Source organism: Oryx dammah, unplaced genomic scaffold, assembly GCF_014754425.2.
Source record: "Oryx dammah isolate SB20612 unplaced genomic scaffold, SCBI_Odam_1.1 HiC_scaffold_29, whole genome shotgun sequence".
NCBI classification, from domain to species: Eukaryota; Metazoa; Chordata; class Mammalia; order Artiodactyla; family Bovidae; genus Oryx; species Oryx dammah.
In genome coordinates this window covers 22,959,438-22,979,840 of record NW_024070213.1, presented here as the reverse complement: position 1 = coordinate 22,979,840, position 20,403 = coordinate 22,959,438, and the positions used below count along the sequence as shown (strand labels likewise).

The 20,403-nt window shown below is 40.9% G+C and overlaps 1 pseudogene; it reads right to left on the bottom strand.

Moving 5' to 3' along the window:
* Positions 1-1,396, bottom strand: part of LOC120857986 — a 35,680-nt pseudogene extending 34,284 nt beyond the window's left edge.
* Positions 1,397-20,403: the final 19,007 nt, after the last annotated feature.

The following is a 20,403-nucleotide window of genomic DNA, read 5'->3' as shown; positions in this document are numbered from 1 at the left end:
GTCCAGCTCACATGTCTCTTCTGTGGGGGCAGTCAACCTCTCTCTCCCTCAAATGGGACCCCATTACTTACCCGAGCTTCTGGTATCCATTGATTCAGCCAAGATGGATTTTTAATTCAAGCAGAACTAGGTAATTCTTCCTCCCAGTGAGTTTAAATTGAGAACAGAAATTGCTGGTTTCTATCTGAGCTGGCTCTGTGAATGAAGGTGTTAAGAGCTGTACAGTAGTCTTGAGAGAGAGAAAAAGAGAGGGAGGCCGAGCCGAGGTGGGAACACTGCCTGCAGCTCACATAAAGGCTTCCATGATGGGTTTGTAGTTGTTACTGGTATTTTGTTTTAAAGTAAACAACTGGCAACTGTGAAGACAGAGAGGGTCCTTGGAGAGAAAAGGATGTGGTTAGTACAAGCCTTGCTGAGCTCCTCCGACTCCTTTGTGTTTTTGGACCTTGGAAAAACAAACCAGTGCTTGACAGCTTCTGCCTTTGAGAAAGCACATGGAGCAGGATGACATCAGGACCCTTTACGGTTTAGTCACTCACTTGTGTCTGACTCTTTGCGACCCCGTGGACTGTAGTCCACCAGGTTCTTCTGTCCATGGGCTCTGCTGGGCAAGAATACTGGAACACGTTGCCATTTCCTTCCCCAGGAAATCTTCCTGACCCAGGGTTTGAACCCATTGCGAGCATTCGTCTTACCAACTGAGCCACCAGGGAAGCTGTACCATTTAGCTCCCCTCAAAGCCCTGGCTTCTGCAAAAGCAGGTAGTCTGGAAACCAGACTCCTGGAAAGCAGGTAGTCTGCCCGTAGGGCTTGCTAGGGTTGATTTGAGACATTTATAATCCATGTCCATGCTTTCTATGGACATGATTATTTCCTGTGAATGTGGCAGGATTCCTGCAGGTTTTTCCAGTCATGAAGGAATGCAGTCTTTCTCTTTCCGGGGCTTTGCAACCCCTCTCCTCCCCCCATCCTCTCTCTTACCTACTACCCCTGTGCTGCCTCTTATCTTCCATGAGGTCAAGACTGCAGTGATGCTAGTTGTGTTCTTCAGTGTGGAAACTGTGTCAGAACGAGAATCACTAGAAGCACATTACCAGGACCGCTCAGCACTGCATGTGTCCAGAAGCCACCTGGTCTGCATGTCTTTTGGCTTCTGTTGGATGTGGCTTCAGGACCAGGATGGCATTTGCAAGCACAGGTCCTCTCACCTCACTGCTGCACTGTCTTCTTTTATTCCATGCTCTTCCCCTCCGCCCACCAAATTGCGATCCATCCAGTACCCAGAGTCCACCTCCAGCACTTCCTCTGGCTCCTCCAATAGGCACCTTTGCCCAGTGTCTGACTTCCTTCCTGGCCTCTGTTCTTTCCTCTCTTCCTTCCCTTTTCTTTGCTGCATGGTGACCAAATAGAGGTCTCCATCCACAATCTGCCTCAGAGTTTCTGCCACTGTCCTCCAGAGCAAAAACTTTAAGATGCGAAGGATGAAAATCACCCTGTTTACCAGTATCTCAAGGCTGGGATGGGGAGAACTTGGCAATAGGGCCAAGAGCACCCAACCCCTCAACTGTGGACTATTTGGGAAGGGAATGAACATGGAGACAGAACATGGAGCAACAGCTTTGGAGTTGAAATACTGTTCTTTTAGTGATGCTGGGGATGGGCCATCTATGAACATGTACAGAGAATTGAGGAAAGCTGGGGATATTGGTGTAATTTGTTAATACCAGAGAACAAATAGTATAAAGATTATGCTAATTTTAGTAATTTATGAGAGTGGCTTACCCTTTATAACTAATTACAGCATGCACCACAGCTATTATGCACATCATTAATAAGTGTCAGATGAAGGCTATTGTAAGTTTTATTTGATCACAGTTCTAAGTCTCATAGATGCATGCTGTCTTCTTGTCTGACATTGGCCTCTGCTCACCACCTTCAATAATTAGAAGCACTACTGGAGATTGAATTAGGACAGGGAACTCAATCTGCTCCTCACAAGAGCACATGAATATGGTGACATCATTACTTGTTTATTTAGCAATGTTTTTATTTTTAAAAATAACAGGGATGTAACTACTACACTTTAAAAAAATTTTATTGGAAAGATCAGGCTTGACCTCTGTTCCATTCCTCTAGTACTGTGCTGTTTACTATCCAAATGAAAGTGTGAGAATGTTAGTTACTCAGTCATGTCCAACTGTTTGTGAACCCATGCACTGGAGCCGACCAGGTTCCTCCATCCATGGGATTTCCCAGGCAAGATTACTGGAGCAGGTTGCCATTTCCTTCTCCAGGAGATCTTTCTGACCCAGGGATCGAACCTGGGTCTCCTGCATTGCAGGAATATTCTTTACTGTCTGAACCACCAGAGAAGCCCTATTATCCAAATTGGGCTACTTGAATTGGTTAAGTTAAGGGACTTCCCTGGTGGTCCAGTGGCTAAGACTCGGTGCTCCTCCAATGCAGGGGCTCCTGCAGGGTTCAATCCCTGGTCAGGGACCTAGACCGCACATGCTACAGTTAGGAGTTCCCATGCTGAAACTGAAGATTCTGCATGTTACAACTAAGACTCAGAGCAGCCAAATAAAATAAATACATATATCTTTTTAACTAAAAAAATTTATTTAGGTTACTCCTTCAGGATTGCTAATCAAGGGGTCAATGGCCACATGTGACTGGCAGCTGTCTTCTACACGGTACGTATACAGAACATTTCCATCACCACAGAGTTCTGTTGGGCAGTGCTGCCAGAATCTCAGGGGTTGCCGAAAGTGAGGTTTATCTGTCAGGCTAGTCCACTAGCTCTGAATTTTCTGTATAGAGGTGGAGATCAGGAAGCTCAGGGCCCCAGCTCCCGTGGAGGTGACAGTGAGTGACAGGAGTAGACTCTCCCATGAGATAGCTTCACTCGCTTCAGGGAGCTCCTGATGGGGGAGGGGGGTTGGAGAGTGGGGAGGGACCCTCTTCAGCAGCAGGATCCCATCATTGCTCCTAGAAGGGAGTTGCCACTCCTGAGCATTGCCCTGTTCAGTGGGATATACAAAGAGAGAGAGTGCTAGTGCTCAGTCATGTCCAGTTCTTTGCTACCCCATGGACTGTAGCCCATCAGGCTCCTCTGTCCATGGGATACAGAGAAGTCACACCCAAATTAGCTCAATTTATTAGTCTTACACTAGCTAGAATATTATTCAATAAAAATTTGCAGAGTGAAAGAATGACACAGCAGGCAGCAGGTTTTTATAATGTCAACAATCTTCATGAACAAAGTTTAACAGTTTATAGACCTCTTAAATGCATTGTTTTGTTTGATCATCATAACAATGTAAGGTGAGTAAAAAACGCATGATATTTCTCTTGTTGAGAAAATCAAGGCTCAGAGGGTTTAGAACATTTTCTCAAGGTCACCCAGTTAGTAAGTCTCAAAGCTGTGACTCATATCTAAGGTTTAGGACCACAAGTGACACTTTCCATGCAATGCATGGCCTTTCAGGAGCCTTCCCAGTAAGGGTGTTTCAGCAGCAGACTGCAGTTGTGGTAGAATTCAAAGATGCCTTTGACACAGAGTTTTCCAGGGACCAGTTGATTCAACCTTGATAGGTTTTCTAAGTTGTAGGCGTGATGCATGATTTTTATATTTCATGTTTGCCTAAATTTATGCTTGCAGGCTTTCAGAGGCACACCACGTGGCATTCTGAAGTAGCGCCTTTCAAACTGTGTCCCGCCAGTGCCAACAGATCTGCGGAGAGGCCATAGAGGCTGCTGTCGGGGAGGGGCCCAGTGGGGGGCGGGGCCATAGAGGCGGCCGTGGGGGCGGGGCCCACTGGGGGCGGGGCCACAGAGGCTGCCGTGGGGGCGGGGCCCAGTGGGGAAGCCTTGTGTTTGGGTTCTGCGCTGTTCCTAGCTGATATGCTTTCAACTATTTTTATATATTTAACATCCCACAGAAAAATTTCACTTGAACAAAGGTTGTTTTACTAACCATTAGGAAAAGAATCACCACTGTTCTAAGGCATTTCTGCGGCAGCTTGTTTCCTGTGACAAGAAAGTGGGGCAAGCTGAGCTCTGTGCCCAGGCATCATCCAGGCCTGCGATGCATCTGTAGACCAACGCTTTCTTGCTAGTTAGAAACAAGCCTTAGAAGTTCAGAGTCTCCCACAGGCTACCGAGCCAACCCTAAGGCTGGGCAGGGGGCAGAGGGTCACTGCGCTGGGACCAGAGGACCCCTGCCTGTTTGACAGAGTTGCCGTACTGTCTTATTCTGCCACTGGCTCTCATTCTGCTCTTAGTCAAGATTCCTCTTAGCTGCCTGAGCCCACAGCATCTGCTGAATCCTCCTGCTACGACTTGACACTTGGTCTTAAGGGCTTGTGGGCCTTAGCCAGAAGCAGCTGCCAGATTGTTTCAACTCAGAGACCCCCATTCCTGCCTCCTCTGGACAGTCAGATTCTGTCATCATTCACCTATCTGCAGAGTAAGGAACTTACCAGAAGGTCAGAGAATCCCCCGACATCAGCTTTTAGATTCCTTGCTCCTCCCTGGAAAATGAGTCCACTAAAATTGATTAAATAAGCCTGGATTTTCACATTATAATTTTGCCCCTGCCTAAGGTTTACTGTGTAATTAATCTTAAATCTCTTAATTTTTCACTGATAGATTTGAATAAGTGTGATGCTATTATCAGCACAAAGAGGGGAAATGACAGATGTCACATGGGAATCAGAAAATAAGGTTGACTTGCGACAATAAACCTCAGAAAGGCCACATAGAGTGGATGAGGTCAGCCATCCTTAAAATGTACACACCTTCAGGAATAATCAAGAACTTGGCGTCTAGAGGACAATAGCGTGGTATATAGACCAAGACTGGGGTATGGTCTTAGGAAGATGAGATGGTACCACAATTTTTGAAAGCTTGAGAGAACTAGAAATGTGTTCTTTCTAGTTCACCTAGAACTAGAAACAGATAAACAATAAGATCGTATTCTGCGGTAATAACAAGGTCAGAGCTCTGACCTGACCATACATCAAACATATGCATCTTGTATGTTGTAATATATGTTGAGATGGAGGTCACAAGCCTACAGAGGTTTTAAGTCTCCAACACTATCCAAAGAACCTAGGATCTAGATACCAGACCAGGGCATAGGAATTCTCTGGTCTTGGGAGAGATGCAATTTATGGTGAGATAGTAAATGTTTATGGACTTTTCCTGGGGCCCAGGGTGAATGTGTTTACTGTTGGGCTTCACAAATGGGGTTTGTTGTAAGATACATGGGAGAACTAGAAAGTGGTGTATAACCAGAGCACCTGAGTAACTCTCACTGGCTGAAGAGCCATGATTCAGCACTTCAGACTTTACTTCTTTTTCTACTTGTACTTGTTTTATATTTGCCAAACTAACAAGGGGGCAACAGAGGTTGAGATGGTTGGATGGCATCACTGATTCAATGGACATGAGTTTGAGCAAATTCTGGGAGATAATGAAGGACAGGGAAGCCTGGTGTGCTGCAGCTCATGGGGTTGGACATGACTTAGCCACTGAACAACAATATATCTCCATTTTTTTTTCTATATTGCTTCTACCAAGATGTGGTTTCTTATGTTTTAAAGCTTTTACTTATTCTCTTTCTCTCTCTCTCCGTATGTTTCATAATCAAAATCTCAAGGAGAAATGAACCTATTAAGTTACATGCAATCAATACAAGGCCAGCTCTTAGACCTCTAGATGGTAGTTCTTCTAGATGGTTTTCCATCACGTGGAACAAATGATACAAATCTATTGACAAGGAAAGTTTCAAAAAGCCAAGAACTTGCAGGCTTCTTTGAAGGATGGTAAAATTATAGCAACCTGCCAGAACCTGACCAGTATAGTGAATTATTCCCCACAGCTGTCCTACTAACTTTGTTCTAATTCACACCCAACAAGTAGTTTAGGGCTTAAATTTACTCTGTCAGATGCTTTGACACTAAAGTTGTCTGGTTAGAAGACATAGATACTTTAATCAATGGGAAGAAATGTCCCAAATTTAAATTAATAAATTGACATTTTGGTTTATGTGATGGTTAATTTTGTGTGCCCAAATGTTTGGTTGAACATTATTCAGAATATTTCTGTGGAACTGTTTTTTTTTTTGGTGAGATTTAGATTTGAATTGGTGGAGTCTGAAGCAGATTGCCCTCATAATGTGGGTGGGCCTCATCTAATAAGCTGATGGCCTGAATAAAACAGAATACTGACCTTTCCCCAAACAAGGAGTTCTGCCAGCAGGCAGCCTTAGGACTTCAACTCAACATTGGCTTTTCCTGGGTCTCTAGCCTGACAGCTCACCATTCAGATTGCCTCCATAATCATGTGAGCCAATTCCTTAAAATAAACCTCTTGCTATTTACGTACACATCCTATTGGATTTGTTTTTCTGGAGAACCCTGACAGTTATTTCAAGTGTCTTGTGAGTTTGTTTAACATGGGTCAGTTCTGAGTTCATTCTACTGTCGGGGCTCTGAAAACACATTTCTCAAGTAGTTGTCATCTTCAGTTAAAAGTTTCAGCTTTTTACTCTCTAACTACATTGGTCTCTTTCTGCAGCATTCAATGATTTATTTCATGCTTGTCGAAACTTCTTAAGCACTATGGGATGACATTCACATGAGTCTCCAGCTAAGTTTTAGAGGACAAATAGACACTGTGCTCAGGGTATTAGTTATCACTCAAGGTTGAACACAGAGGGTTACATGTTGCATATGGGTAATTGAGACCAAGTGGACAGGGGACAAGTGACTTCAAAATGTTGGCTGTTCTGTTCCTTTCCTGTTGTTGCTTTAAATAAATCAGTACAGAATTAGGGGCTTAGAACAAAGCAAATTTATTACCTTATAGTTCTGAAGGTCAGAAACCTGAAATCCATTACATGGGTTCAAAATCAAGGTGTCAGTGAGACGTCTCTGGTGGTCCAGTGGTTAAGGTTTCACCTTCCAGTGCAGTGGGGTATGGGTTTGATCCCTGGTCAGAGAGCTAAGATCCCATATGCCTTGTGGCCACAAAACCAAAACATAAAGCAGAAACAATATTGCAACAAATTCAGTAAGGAATTTTTAAAAATTAATATAAAATCAAGGTGCCAGCAAGAGAAAAGTTCCTTTTCACGACCTTTCCAACTTCTAGAGGCTGCCCACATTTCTTGGCTTGTGGCCCCCTTCCAGTTAGCAGTTGTGTCACTCTGACCTCTCTTCCATCATCACATCTCCTCCTCTCACTCTCCTGCCTCCCTCTTCCACTTATAAGAACCTTTGTGATTACACTGGCCCACCCAAGTCATCCAGAATAATCTCTCCATCTCAAGATCCCTGACTTAATCACATTTGCAAGGTTCCTTCTATCATACAAGGTTAACATGTTTGCAGGTTCTAGAGGTTGGAGATAGAGTTTTGAGTGGAAGGTATTAATCTATTTCCCATGGTTGTATTATTTTCTGATTATATACTTTTTTTAAAGAAAGATTTTTTTTCTGGACCTTCTTTTTAAAAAGGTCCACAACCTTTTTATTGAATGTGTTACAATATTGCTTCTGTTTTATGTTTTGGTCTTTTAGGCCCGAAGCATGTGGGATTTTAACTCCCCAGCCAGGGATTGGGCCCACACCACCTGCATTGGAAGGTGAAGTCTTAATCACTGGAGTGTCAGGAAAGTTCCTTCTATAAGCACTTAGGGGTTGTAGTGTGGTGGGACTCTAAAAATTGAAAATAAAGAAAAAGGATTCATTTAAAGATTATATAATTTACCACAAAGATAGAGAAAAACCATCTGAAGAAGATGAAATTACTTGTAGGCAAGTGCCTTCACTGTAACCTCTTTAATGTCTTAATATCAATGGTAGAATTAAATAAAATTGAAGAAAAAGAACAATAATGTAGATATGTATTGGCAGCACTCACCCAAACACTAAAAAGGAAAAGGGATGGGACTTACCTGGTGGTTCAGTGGTTAAGACTTTGCACTTCCAATACAGAGGGCTTGGGTTTGACCCCTGGCTGAGAAACTAAGACTGCATATGCCGTACAGTGCTGCCGCAAATGTTTTGTTGTTGTTGTTGTTGTTGTTTTTTAATAAAAATTTAAAAGGAAAAAAGAAAAGGGAGACTCAGATATTGGTATTGATTATTCATTTCTCTTGGTTCTGAGTCTCTCTTTTCTTTTTTATTTATTTTTTAAATTGTTATTTTAAAAACATTTTTAAATTTTTTATTTAAAAAAACTTCCCTGGTGGCTCAGATGGTAAAGAATGTGTCTGCAATGCAGGAGACCCAGGTTCGATCCCTGGGTCAGGAAGATCCCCTAGAGTAGGAAATGGCAACCCACTCCAGTATCCTTGCCTGGAGAATTCTGTGGTTAGAGGAGCCTGGCAGGCTACAGTTCATGGGGTCTCAAAGAGTCAGGCACGACTGAGTGACTAACGCATTTCACTTTCATGGTGTGGTCCATGAAGGGTGAATGATGCAGGACTTTAGTCCTTGCATTCCAAGTACACTAAGACCACTGAAAATCTGTCCTTATGGCAAGAATTTGGTCAGTTAATCCTAAACTGTATCTGCAAAATAATATTGTTCTCTGAGATATTCTATAAAGACAGGAGCTAAATTTATTCCAGAAAAGCTGCCTATCTGAGCTCACAACTCCACAATGTACATCTGCAGACCAAAGGAAATGTGCAGTTATGAAAGCTGTTTTCCTTGGTTTAATCCAGCGCTTCTCAACCTCACTTGATCGCTGAACCTTCTGTTGCTGAAAGATCTATTAAAGTGTCTCCCAGCACACAGCACATTTGGGAAAGGCTGCATTGAAGACTTGATTTCTCTACCTCCTGTTGTTTTGAGTCCGTGCTCACGAAACCATCTTTTGATTTTCATGTGGTTGGACCCCAAGAAAAAAAAAATGCTTTGATCAAGCCAACATGGTATTTCTTGTGCATGCGGTGTTATATTTCTCACTGTAAATTAACACATCAGCCTTTGATGTTTACTTTTGTTTCATGTGGCTTTTAGTTAGTTAGTGTGAATTGATCTATTTGTCACCCAAACTTCCATTTACTTTTGAATGCCTGTCTACTCACCAACATCTATAAAGGAAAGGGTAGCCAGAACTTTACTACTTGAGTGATGGTGGAAAATAATAATGAATTCTGGACACCATGTACTTGTTCTGGTGGTCGGATATCATGAGAGTCGCCTGGAGGACTTTGAGAGATGAGTGATGAGTGGATCTTGAAGCTAAACCTTAAAGTGAAAGCCTAAGATTACCTCATATATCTGTCCTTAAGCAATCACTTCAGTTTTTTTCCTATTAACTAACTGATGGATAATAGTATCAAATCTATTACACATGGTTACTATAAAGTGCATTCATCATCCTGATTGTAAAAGGATCCTCCAAAGCTAGGAGGGAATATGGGATTAAGGAGGGCCAAAGACAGATCAAAAAGAGCATGCATTAATAGTCTGATTTTTAAAAATCAAACTGTGATGCAAAGATCTTTTGTAAGAGCTAGTTAATGTTAGGACCATGAGTTTTCCACTTATTGCACTTCAGCTGTAGTTAGACTCTTCATATGTACTGTGAGTTGTATTAAAATCCTCAACACCTCAGAAGAGAAAAGAAAATGTTGAGAAAATTCATGTAAGAGTAATCAAGTATCAGATGAAAATCGTGAAGAAAGATGAAAAGATGCAGAATCAGCAGACCTTTGTAGAAAATGGTTACATAATTATTGTATAAAAATATAATAAACTTATAATTCATTCAAAATCAATACACTTAAACCCACAAAGTCCACAGTACATAAAACCTTATAGGCAATAGTCTTATAAGCTTTATTCTTGCCATCCTTCTTCCTCTGAGTCCTCAGTTAACTCGAGCATCATTTCCCATACCAATACACCTTGCCTCCCCAAACCTCTGCATCTTCCAATGGTTCTTAATTACCACCTTGTAGGGTAAAGAGTACAGATTTATTCTCCATCTCCTTCTTAGGACCTGACATTGAAGAATTTTCCTTCACACAGGGTTGTCCTAGTGGAAGCCTACAGTTCACCTGGCTCTTTGCTAAACTTTGCCCTAGCTCTCATCCAATGAGAAAAAAAGACATTCCCTCCACCTTTTTGGTTTGAGGGAGGTGGCTAAGCAAAAAATTTCACAAGGCATTGTCCTGTGGACCAGGACTTGTAGAAAAATGTGGAATGACACAAGATCTGAAAGCCTACTTCCCTAAGATACATTTTCTTTGCATTTGTTGTCATTTGATCATTAAAAAGTTTAATTTTAATGTTGCATTAGTAAGATTTTTAAAATTTGTTTTTATTTTAGAAAGTGCAGTGAAACACAAGGAGATTTACATGTGATTTTTAATAGCACCGAACTATAATATAAACTTATATACAGTCAAATGACCCTATATTGATAGACACGTGAAAAAAAAGACTTACTTAAAATATTTTTATTAGATGTATTTAATAGAGCCTTTCTTACTGTGATCTAGACATACATTGGAACAATCTTTGAAAGTTCAAAGTTACAGCTTTGAAGATTGAACTTATTAATCTCAGAAGTGACTATGTAAATAGCTTTGGGTGTTTACAATTCTCCTTCCTCCTCTCCAGATGCCAGGACTGTGGTATCAAAGATAACACTTCATTTCTGAGTGCTCAAGGAAATCTGACAAAGAAAATTTCGTCATAAATCTCATTTTTGAAGAGTCTATGACTCTTTCCTTCCTCTTACTAGGAGTTAGTACTAACCTTTTTTTTGCCTTGATAATGGTTATTAGAGACACATATTCAATTCTTCTGACTTTGTTTATGGATCTTTGGAGAAACTGAGAGAACATAGGTGGCTTGATATCTGCATTTCTTCTAGTAGTTCTGAATACTGGGTTGAAATGCTCCAGTTGCATTTGCATTAATTTCAGTTGTTCTTCAGTAAAGCTTCATGTGTTGAGAGCTGTGCTGTTCAGTATGGTGGTCATCAGCCAAGTGTGTCCACTGAGTACTTGAAATGTGTCTAGTCTGGGTTGAGACATGCCATAGTGTAACATATACCAGATTTCACAGGCTTAGTACAAACGAAATGTGGCAAAATGTCCTTGATAATTCTTATGTTGTTTGTATATTGAAGTGCTATAATAACGTAGTTTTTTGACTACTTTGGGTTAAATTATATTTATTATTGGAATTAATTTTACTCTTTTGAAAACTCTTTTAATATATCTGCTAGAAACTTAAAATTACATAGGTGGCTTCCACTGCTGGCTCAATGTTTTGTTTCTGCTGAGCAGTGGTTATCCAGAGCCATCGTGTGTTGAAGTGATTCACATGTTTATATTTTCCAGATACATTTAAATGTTCACCGTGTCAATTATTTTTGTGAAAGTCTTCTTACACATACTACACTTCTACATCTTCTTAATCAGAAAAAGCAACTTAATATAACGTTTCCTTGATAAGTCAATATCATCATTTATGGAGCTTAATATTTTTTTATCTTGTGTTTTATTGATGCCCTTATGAGTTAATTAAGCTTATAGGGCTATTGCTCTCATATAAAATGGCCCCTGATTCATGTATGATCATAGTCAGGAATGTTGGCTGTGTTTTCCCCAGTGCTTGTTAGTGCTTCTTAAGGATACATTTATGCCCTTTCTAATGCAACCTGTATGTCCCTTATAATTTAAGAAAACCAGACAGCATATTCAAAAGCAGAGATATTACTTTGCCAACAAAGGTCCGTCTAGTCAAGGCTGTGGTTTTTCCTGTGGTCATGTATGGATGTGAGAGTTGGACTGTGAAGAAGGCTGAGCACCGAAGAATTGATGCTTTTGAACTGTGGTGTTGGAGAAGACTCTTGAGAGTCCCTTGGACTGCAAGGAGATCCAACCAGTCCATTTTGAAGGAGATCAGCCCTGGGATTTCTTTGGAAGGAATGATGCTAAAGCTGAAACTCCAGTACTTTGGCCACCTGATGCGAAGAGTTGACTCATTGGAAAAGAGTCTGATGCTGGGAGGGATTGGGAGCAGCAGGAGAAGGGGATGACCCAGGATGAGATGGCTGGATGGCATCACTGACTCAATGGATGTGAGTCTGAGTGAACTCTGGGAGTTGGTGATGGACAGGGAGGCCTGGCATGCTGCAGTTCATGGGGTCACAAAGAGTTAGACACGACTGAGTGACTGAACTGAACTGAACAGTTTTCTAGAAAAAGCAGACAAGCAACTTATGAGGTCTGTAAACTTTTATAGAATTGTAGGTCTGAGTGCCCATCGTAGGTCTGCTTCTTCTATAGATAAAGTCTATGGATTTTATTTCAGCTGCTTCTCTTGCAAGGCACTGATCTTTTTGGCTTCTGGATTACATGTTCTGGATGAGATATCGGTGGCTGCCAGAAGTCTTCCCACTAATCTATTACCTGCAGTGTGGCATTTTCTGGAGAAGGAAATGGCAATCCACTCCAGTATTCTTGCCTGGAGAATCCCATGGACCAGTGGCATTTTCAGATGACTTTAGAATTTATGTATACAATTGTTGAGATAACTATATAAAATATATAAGGGATTGATAGGCAATAGCTAGAATTATTCTGTTGACTTGTTTGTTTGTTTTTTTTTTTTTTAGACAGTGTTGTGGGTCCAAACCACAACTGCTGTGTTCAAGTGTGGCTAAGCAGAATGAACCACGTTCATGTGAAATGTGAACCTGTTAGCGGATGTAGCCTATTGTTGTTTAGCTATTCAGCTGAAGGCTTTCTCTTCATTCCTTACAGCTGAGCTAGGGCTGTTTTGTGTGTCGCTGCTGTTTCACAGCAGTCCAAAGCTCTGTTGCATTGCTTGATGCTGTGTTCTGATGTGTACTTATAGCATTTATCCTGCTTTCCTTGCCTGTGATTTTTCCAGCCTCAGCTATCATACACAATAGGTCCTTGAGCATCCTGCTGTCTTGCATTCTCTGCATACACACATTCCAGGGGCATGTCAATATGAGGATTATTTCAGTGCCAAGACTGACAATATTTCTTAGGATACTGGTGAGAGATCGGATTTTTAAGTTAACATTCTTAGATCTGGAATATAGTACTGTTCCCTAACACATAGACATCTAATCTTATAACCCATATAACATCCTATTAGAAACCTCTATTTATTGGTAAGTTCTATCAGTCAAGTGAAGGATTCTAGGATGCCTTGGGCTGCTCTCAGAGTATTGTAGGTATTCTGCTGTAGATGTTGCTGAACTGAACCGAACCAATGAAACTGCTCAAGAGGCTCTGTAAGGTGTGCAAAGAATGCACAGATTTCAACAAAGCAGGTTTAAATGCATTCTTGCTCATGAACTCTCAGTTCATAATGCAGAATAAGAGAGTAATGCTGGGTTACCTCTCAACTTGGTCTATCAGGCTCAAAAAGACACAATGGCATTTTCATATATTTCTCTACTTCTTTGTCAGTAACCCTTAGAAGTAAATGGCTTCTTTAGGCTTACACCAGCTCATTGCTCTTTCTTAACTCTGTAAGGAATTTCATGATAAATCCAGGCCAATTGCTTCCTTATCTCCTCATGTCATCTGATGACGCCTGTAACCTAAACATTACCCTTCAGTCTGGGATCCTTTGAAAAGGTTGTACAGAGCAGATCATGGCACTACACTCCTTTATTGGTCATATGGAACAGGTTAGATAGGATGCTGTCTGTTATTAGGTGACTGCATACATTTGCTGCATGAAAAGTAATGTCAAAATTTTCAGTTGCTCCTAATAACAAATATTTATTTTCTTATTCATGTGTCTGTGGGTCAGTAGGGTATCAGCTAGAGTTTGGCTGAACATGGTTGAGCTCAGCTGAGCTTGGCTTCAGGCTTAAGACTGAATGTATATCTACTACCTGCTTCTTTATTTAAAGGCCAGCACCATCCAAGGTGGGGCTTCCCAGGTGACACAGTATATAAAGAATCCACCTGCCATTGTGAATCCTTAGAAGTAAGAGAGACATAAAAGGACTCTATAAGCTTTCCACACATTCCTGGCTGAGTGGGACTATGAACTATGCTCATGCCAGTTCAGTGCAGTCGCTCAGTCCTGTCTGACTCTTTCCGACTCCATGAATCGCAGCATACCAGGCCTCCCTGTCCATCATCAACTTCCTCATCCTCTGTCGTCCCCTTCTCTTCCTGCCCACAATCCCTCCCAGCATCAGACTCTTTTCCAATGACTCAACTCTTTGCATCAGGTGGCCAAAGTATTGGAGTTTCAGCTTTAGCATCATTCCTTCCAAAGAAATCCCAGGGCTGATCTCCTTCAGAATGGACTGGCTGGATCTCCTTGCAGTCCAAGGGACTCTCAAGAGTCTTCTCCAACACCACAGTTCAAAAGCATCAATTCTTTGGTGCTCAGCCTTCTCACAGTCCAACTCTCACATCCATACATGACCACTGAAAAAACCATAGCCTTGACTAGACGGACCTTGTTGGCAAAGTAATGTCTCTGCTTTTGAATATGCTATCTAGGTTGGTCATAACTTTTCTTCCAAGGAGTAAGCGTCTTTTAACCTCATGGCTGCAATCACAATCTGCAGTGATTTTGGAGCCCAAAAACTAAAGTCTGACACTGTTTCCACTGTTTTCCCCATCTATTTCCCATGAAGTGTTGGGACCAGATGCCATGACCTTAGTTTTCTGAATGTTGAGCTTTAAGCCAACTTTTTCACTCTCCTCTTTCACTTTCATCAAGAGGCTTTTTAGTTCCTCTTCACTTTCTGCCATAAGGGTGATGTCATCTGCATATCTGAGGTTATTGATATTTCTCCCAGAAATCTTGATTCCAGCTTGTGTTACTTCCAGTCCAGCATTTCTCATGATGTACTCTGAATATAAGTTAAATTAGCAGGGTGACAATATCCAGCCTTGACGTATTCCTTTTCCTATTTGGAACCAGTCTGTTGTTCCATGTTCAGTTCTAACTGTTGCTTCCTGACCTGCATACAGATTTCTCAAGAGGCAGGTCAGGTGGTCTGGTATTCCCATCTCTCTCAGAATTTTCCACAGTGTATTGTGATCCACACAGTCAAAGGCTTTGGCATAGTCAATAAAGCAGAAATAGATGTTTTTCTGGAACTCTCTTGCTTTTTCCATGATCCAGTGGATGTTGGCCATTTGATCTCTGGTTCCTCTGCCTTTTCTAAAACCAGCTTGAACATCAGGAAGTTCATGGTTCATGTATTCCTGAAGCCTGGCTTTGAGAATTTTGAGCATTACTTTACTAGCATGTGAGATGAGTGCAATTGTGCGGTAGTTTGAGCATTCTTTGGCATTACCTTTCTTTGGGATTGGAATGAAAACTGACCTTTTCCTTTTCTGCTGAGTTTTCCCAATTTACTGGCATATTGAGTGCAGCACTTTCACAGCATCATCTTTCAGGATTTGAAATAGCTCAACTGGAATTCCATCACCTCCACTAGCTTTGTTCGTAGTGATGCTTTCTAAGGCCCACTTGACTTCACATTCCGGGATGTCTGGTTCTAGATGAGTGATCACACCATCATGATTATCCAGGTCATGAAGATCTTTTTTGTACAGTTCTTCTGTGTATTCTTGCCACCTCTTCTTAATATCTTCTGCTTCTGTTAGGTCCATACCATTTCTGTCCTTTATTGAGCCCATCTTTGCATGAAATGTTCCCTCGGTATCTCTAATTTTCTTGACGAGATCTCTAGTCTTTCCCATTCTGTTCTTTTCCTCTATTTCTTTGTACTGATCGCTGAGGAAGGCTTTCTTATCTCTCCTTGCTATTCTTTGGAACTCTGCATTCAGATGCTTATATCTTTCCTTTTCTCCTTTGCTTTTTGTTTCTCTTCTTTTCACAGCTATTTGTAAGGCCTCCCCAGACACCCATTTTGCTTTTTTTCATTTCTTTTCCATGGGGATGGTCTTGATCCCTGTCTCCTGTACAATGTCACGAACCTCATTCCATAGTTCATCAGGCAGTCTATCTCTCAGATCTAGGCCCTTAAATCTATTTCTCACTTCCACTGTATAATCATAAGGGATTTGATTTAGGTCATACCTGAATGGTCTAGCAGCTTTCCCTACTTTCTTCAATTTAAGTCTGAATTTGGTAATAAGGAGTTCATGATCTGAGCCACAGTCAGCTCCTGGTCTTGTTTTTGTTGACTGTATAGAGCTTCTCCATCTTTGGCTGCAAAGAATATAATCAATCTGATTTTGGTGTTGACCATCTGGTGATGTCCATGTGTAGAGTCTTCTCTTGTGTTGTTGGAAGAGGGTGTTTGCTATGACCAATGCATTCTCTTGGCAAAACTCTATTAGCCTTTGCCCTGCTTCATTCTGTACTCCAAGGCCAAATTTGCCTATTACTCCAGGTGTTTCTTGACTTCCTACTTTTGCATTCCAGTCTCCTATAATGAAAAGGACATCTTTTTTGGATGTTAGTTCTAAAAGGTCTTGTAGGTCTTCATAGAACTGTTCAACTTCAGCTTCTTCAGCATTCCTCGTTGGGGCATAGAGTTGGATTACCGTGATATTGAATGGTTTGCCTTGGAAACGAACAGAGATCATTCTGTCATTTCTGAGATTGCATCTAAGTACTGCATTTCAGACTCCTTTGTTGACCATGATGGCTACTCCACTTCTTTTAAGCGATTCCTGCCTGCAGTAGTAGATATAATGGTCATCTGAGTTAAACTCACCCATTCCAGTCCATTTTAGTTCACTGATTCCTAGAATGTTGACGTTCACCCTTGCCATCTCTTGTTTGACCACTTCCAATTTGCCTTGATTCAGGGACCTGACATTCCAGGTTCCTTTGCAATATTGCCCTTTACAGCATCGGACCTTGCATCTATCACCAGTCACATCCACAACTGGGTATTGTTTTTGCTTTGGCTCCATCCCTTCATTCTTTCTGGAGTTATTTCTCCACTGATCTTCAGTAGCATATTGGGCACCTACTGACCTGGGGAGTTCATTTTTCGGTATCCTATCATTTTGCCTTTTCATACTGTTCATGGGGTTCTCAAGGGAAGAATACTGAAGTTTGCCATTCCCTTCTCCAATGGACCACATTCTGTCAGACCTCTCCACCATGACCTGCCCGTCTTGGGTTGCCCCACATGGCATGGCTTAGTTTCATTGAGTTAGACAGGCTGTGGTCCTAGTGTAATTAGATTGACTAGTTTTCTGCGAGTATAGTTTCAGTGTGTCTGCCCTCTGAGGCCCTCTTGCAACACCTACCATCTTACTTGGGTTTCTCTTACCTTGGGCATGGGGTATCTCTTCATGGCTGCTCCAGCAAAGTGCAGCCACTGTTCTTTAGCTTGGATGAGGGATATCTCCTCATCGCCACCCTTCCTGTCCTTCAATGTGCGAAAACACAAGGAAAAATCTTGACAAAAGCAGAAAAACATTTTGAGGAATTGAAGGACACTTCTCTTCCTCTGCCCATTTGGTATCAAGATGTGTTCAATAAACAATGGAAATCTGGGAAATTAATCTTACAGGGAAAGGGGTATGCTTGTATTTTCCCAGATGGATCCACCGAACTCACATGGCTTCCTCTTCAGAAAATTCGACCCAAGGGGGCCCCCAGCATTCAAAATGGAGACAAAACAACAAAAACCCCAGGAGGAAGAAATTCCAATATGGGCCATGTAGGCTGGTTCAGCTGGTAAAGAATCTGCCTGCAATGCAAAAGACCTAGGTTCGATCCCTGGGTTGGGAAGATCCTCTGGAGAAGGGAAAGGCTACCCACTCCTGTATTCTGGCCTGGAGAATTCCATGGACTGTATAGTCCATGGGGTCACAAAGAGTCAGACACGACTGAGCTCATGCCAGAGCAGCCCAAAAAGAATGTAGTGGAAAGTAAAAGCAAAGGCTTACTTGAGAAGTAACTGAATGTCGAATGCATTTCCCAAACTATACACAGGTTGACTGACAGAGGGTGGAAGTACTTTGGGACCTGAGGTGCTTTAGGAAACCTCTGCATAGATCGTTAGCTGACCACTGCTGTATTAGTGACATAGGGATGAACCCTAATGAGACAAGCTGAATAATCATGTTAAAAACATAATTAAAAAACCTAAGTAGAAAGGAGCTACACACAAAGTGGGGAAATATAGTGAATATGACTCAAAAAATAGGAAATCTAAATAGAGATAGAATCTACAGAAAAGAAACAAATTCTATATTTGAAAAGTACAGTAACTGAAAAGTAAAGAAGGGGCAGTGGAGCACTTGAAAAGACAGAAGAAAACAGCCAGTGTACTTGAAGAGAGATCAATAGACATCATCTAATCAAAGAATAAAGAGAAAATAAGATTGAAGGAAAATAGCAACTCAAAGACCTGTAGAACAATGTCAGGCCTATCAATGTACTCATAATAGCTCCAGGAGAAATGGAGAAACACAAAGGGAAAATGTTTATTGAAGAAATAATGACCATAAACTCCCCAATTTGATGAAAAGCCTTAATCTGTAGGTTTGAGAAACTCAATAACCACCAAGTAAACTAAACATGAAGAGATCCACACATAGACCCATGATGCTAAAAGCTCCAGAAAGCCAAGACAGTCTTGAAGCAGCAAGATAAAAATGACTCATCATGTATGGAGAGCAATACAAGTAAGGGCTGACTTCTTACACAAATATGGAGTCTAGAAGGTAGTGGAAGAACAATCCAAAGTGCTCATGGAAAAAATGACCCAAAAAGCCTGTTAGTCAAGAATTTTCTATCTAGCAAGACCATCTTTCAAAATGAAGGCAGAATAAAGATCTTCCCAGGTAAACAAAATAGACCACCCTTAAGAAATCCTAAAGGCTGTTTCAGGCTGAAAGGAAATGATGATAGCAGATATGACTCAACTCACCTCAACAGGAAGGAATGAAGAGCACTGAAAATGTTAAATATGTGAGTAAACATAAAAGAATGCTTATTGCTTCCTCCTAATTTCTTTAAAAACAAAGACTTTGTGAAGCAACAATTATAATGCTTTATTTTGTGGAGCTGTTGCATGGATAGATGTAATATGTATAACAATACTAGCATTAAAATGAGAGGGAAAATGAAAATATATCAGAGAAAATTTGCTATACTATTCTTGTTGTTACTGTGATTATTATGAAGCAGACTGTAATGAGTTAAAGGTATGTATTGTAATATTTAGATGAACTATTAAGAAAATAAATTTTAAAATAAAGCTAAATCTTTTGTATTTATGTGTTGTCTGTTGTGATTTCTCCATTTTCATTTCTAATTTTATTGATTTGATTCTTCTCCCTTTTTTTCTTGATGAGTCTGGCTAATGGTTTGTCTATTTTATTTATCTTCTCAAAGAACCAGCTTTTAGTTTGTTGATTTTTGCTATAGTCTCCTTCATTTCTTTTTCATTTATTTCTGCTCTGATTTTTATGATTTCTTTCCTTCTACTAACTTCAGGGTTCTTCTTTTCTTCTTCTTCTAGTTGCTTTAGCTGTAAAGGTAGGTTGTTTACTTGATGTTTCTCTTGTTTCTTGAGGTTCCGAATGGGAGAAAATAATAGCAAATGAAGAAACTGACAAAGAATTCATCCCCCAAATATACAAGCAACTCATGCAGCTCAATACCAGAAAAATAAATGACACAATCAAAAAATGGGCCAAAGAACTAAACAGATATTTCTCCAAAGAAGACATACAGATGGCTAACAAACATATCAAAATCACTCATTATCAGAGAAATGCAAATCAAAACCACAATGAAGTACCATCTCATGCCGGTCAGAATGGCTACTACCACGATGTCTACAAACCATAAATGCTGGAGAGGGTGTGGAGAAGAGGGAACCCTCTTACACTGTTGGTGGGAATGCAAACAAGTACAGCCACAATGGAGAACAGTGTGGGGATTCCTTAAAAACCTGGAAATAGAACTGTCATACAACCCAGCAATCCCATTGCTGGGCATACACACTGAGGAAGCCAGAATTCAAAGAGACTTGTGTACCCCAATGTTCATTGCAGCAGTTTACAATAGCCAGGACATGGAAACAACCTAGATGTCCATTGGCAGAGGAATGGATAAGGAAGTTGTGGTACATACACAATGGAACATTACTCAGCTATAAAAAATAATGTATTTGAATCAGTTCTAATGATGTAGATGAAACTGGAGCCTATTATACAGAGTGAAGTAAGTCAGAATGAGAAATACAAATACAGTATATGAACATATCTATATGGAATTTAGAAAGACAGTAACAATGACCCTATATACAAGACAGCAAGAGAGATACAGATGTAAAGAACAGACTTTTGGGCTCTGTGGGAGAAGGCAAGGGTGGGACAATATGAGAGAATAGCATTGAAACATGTATATTA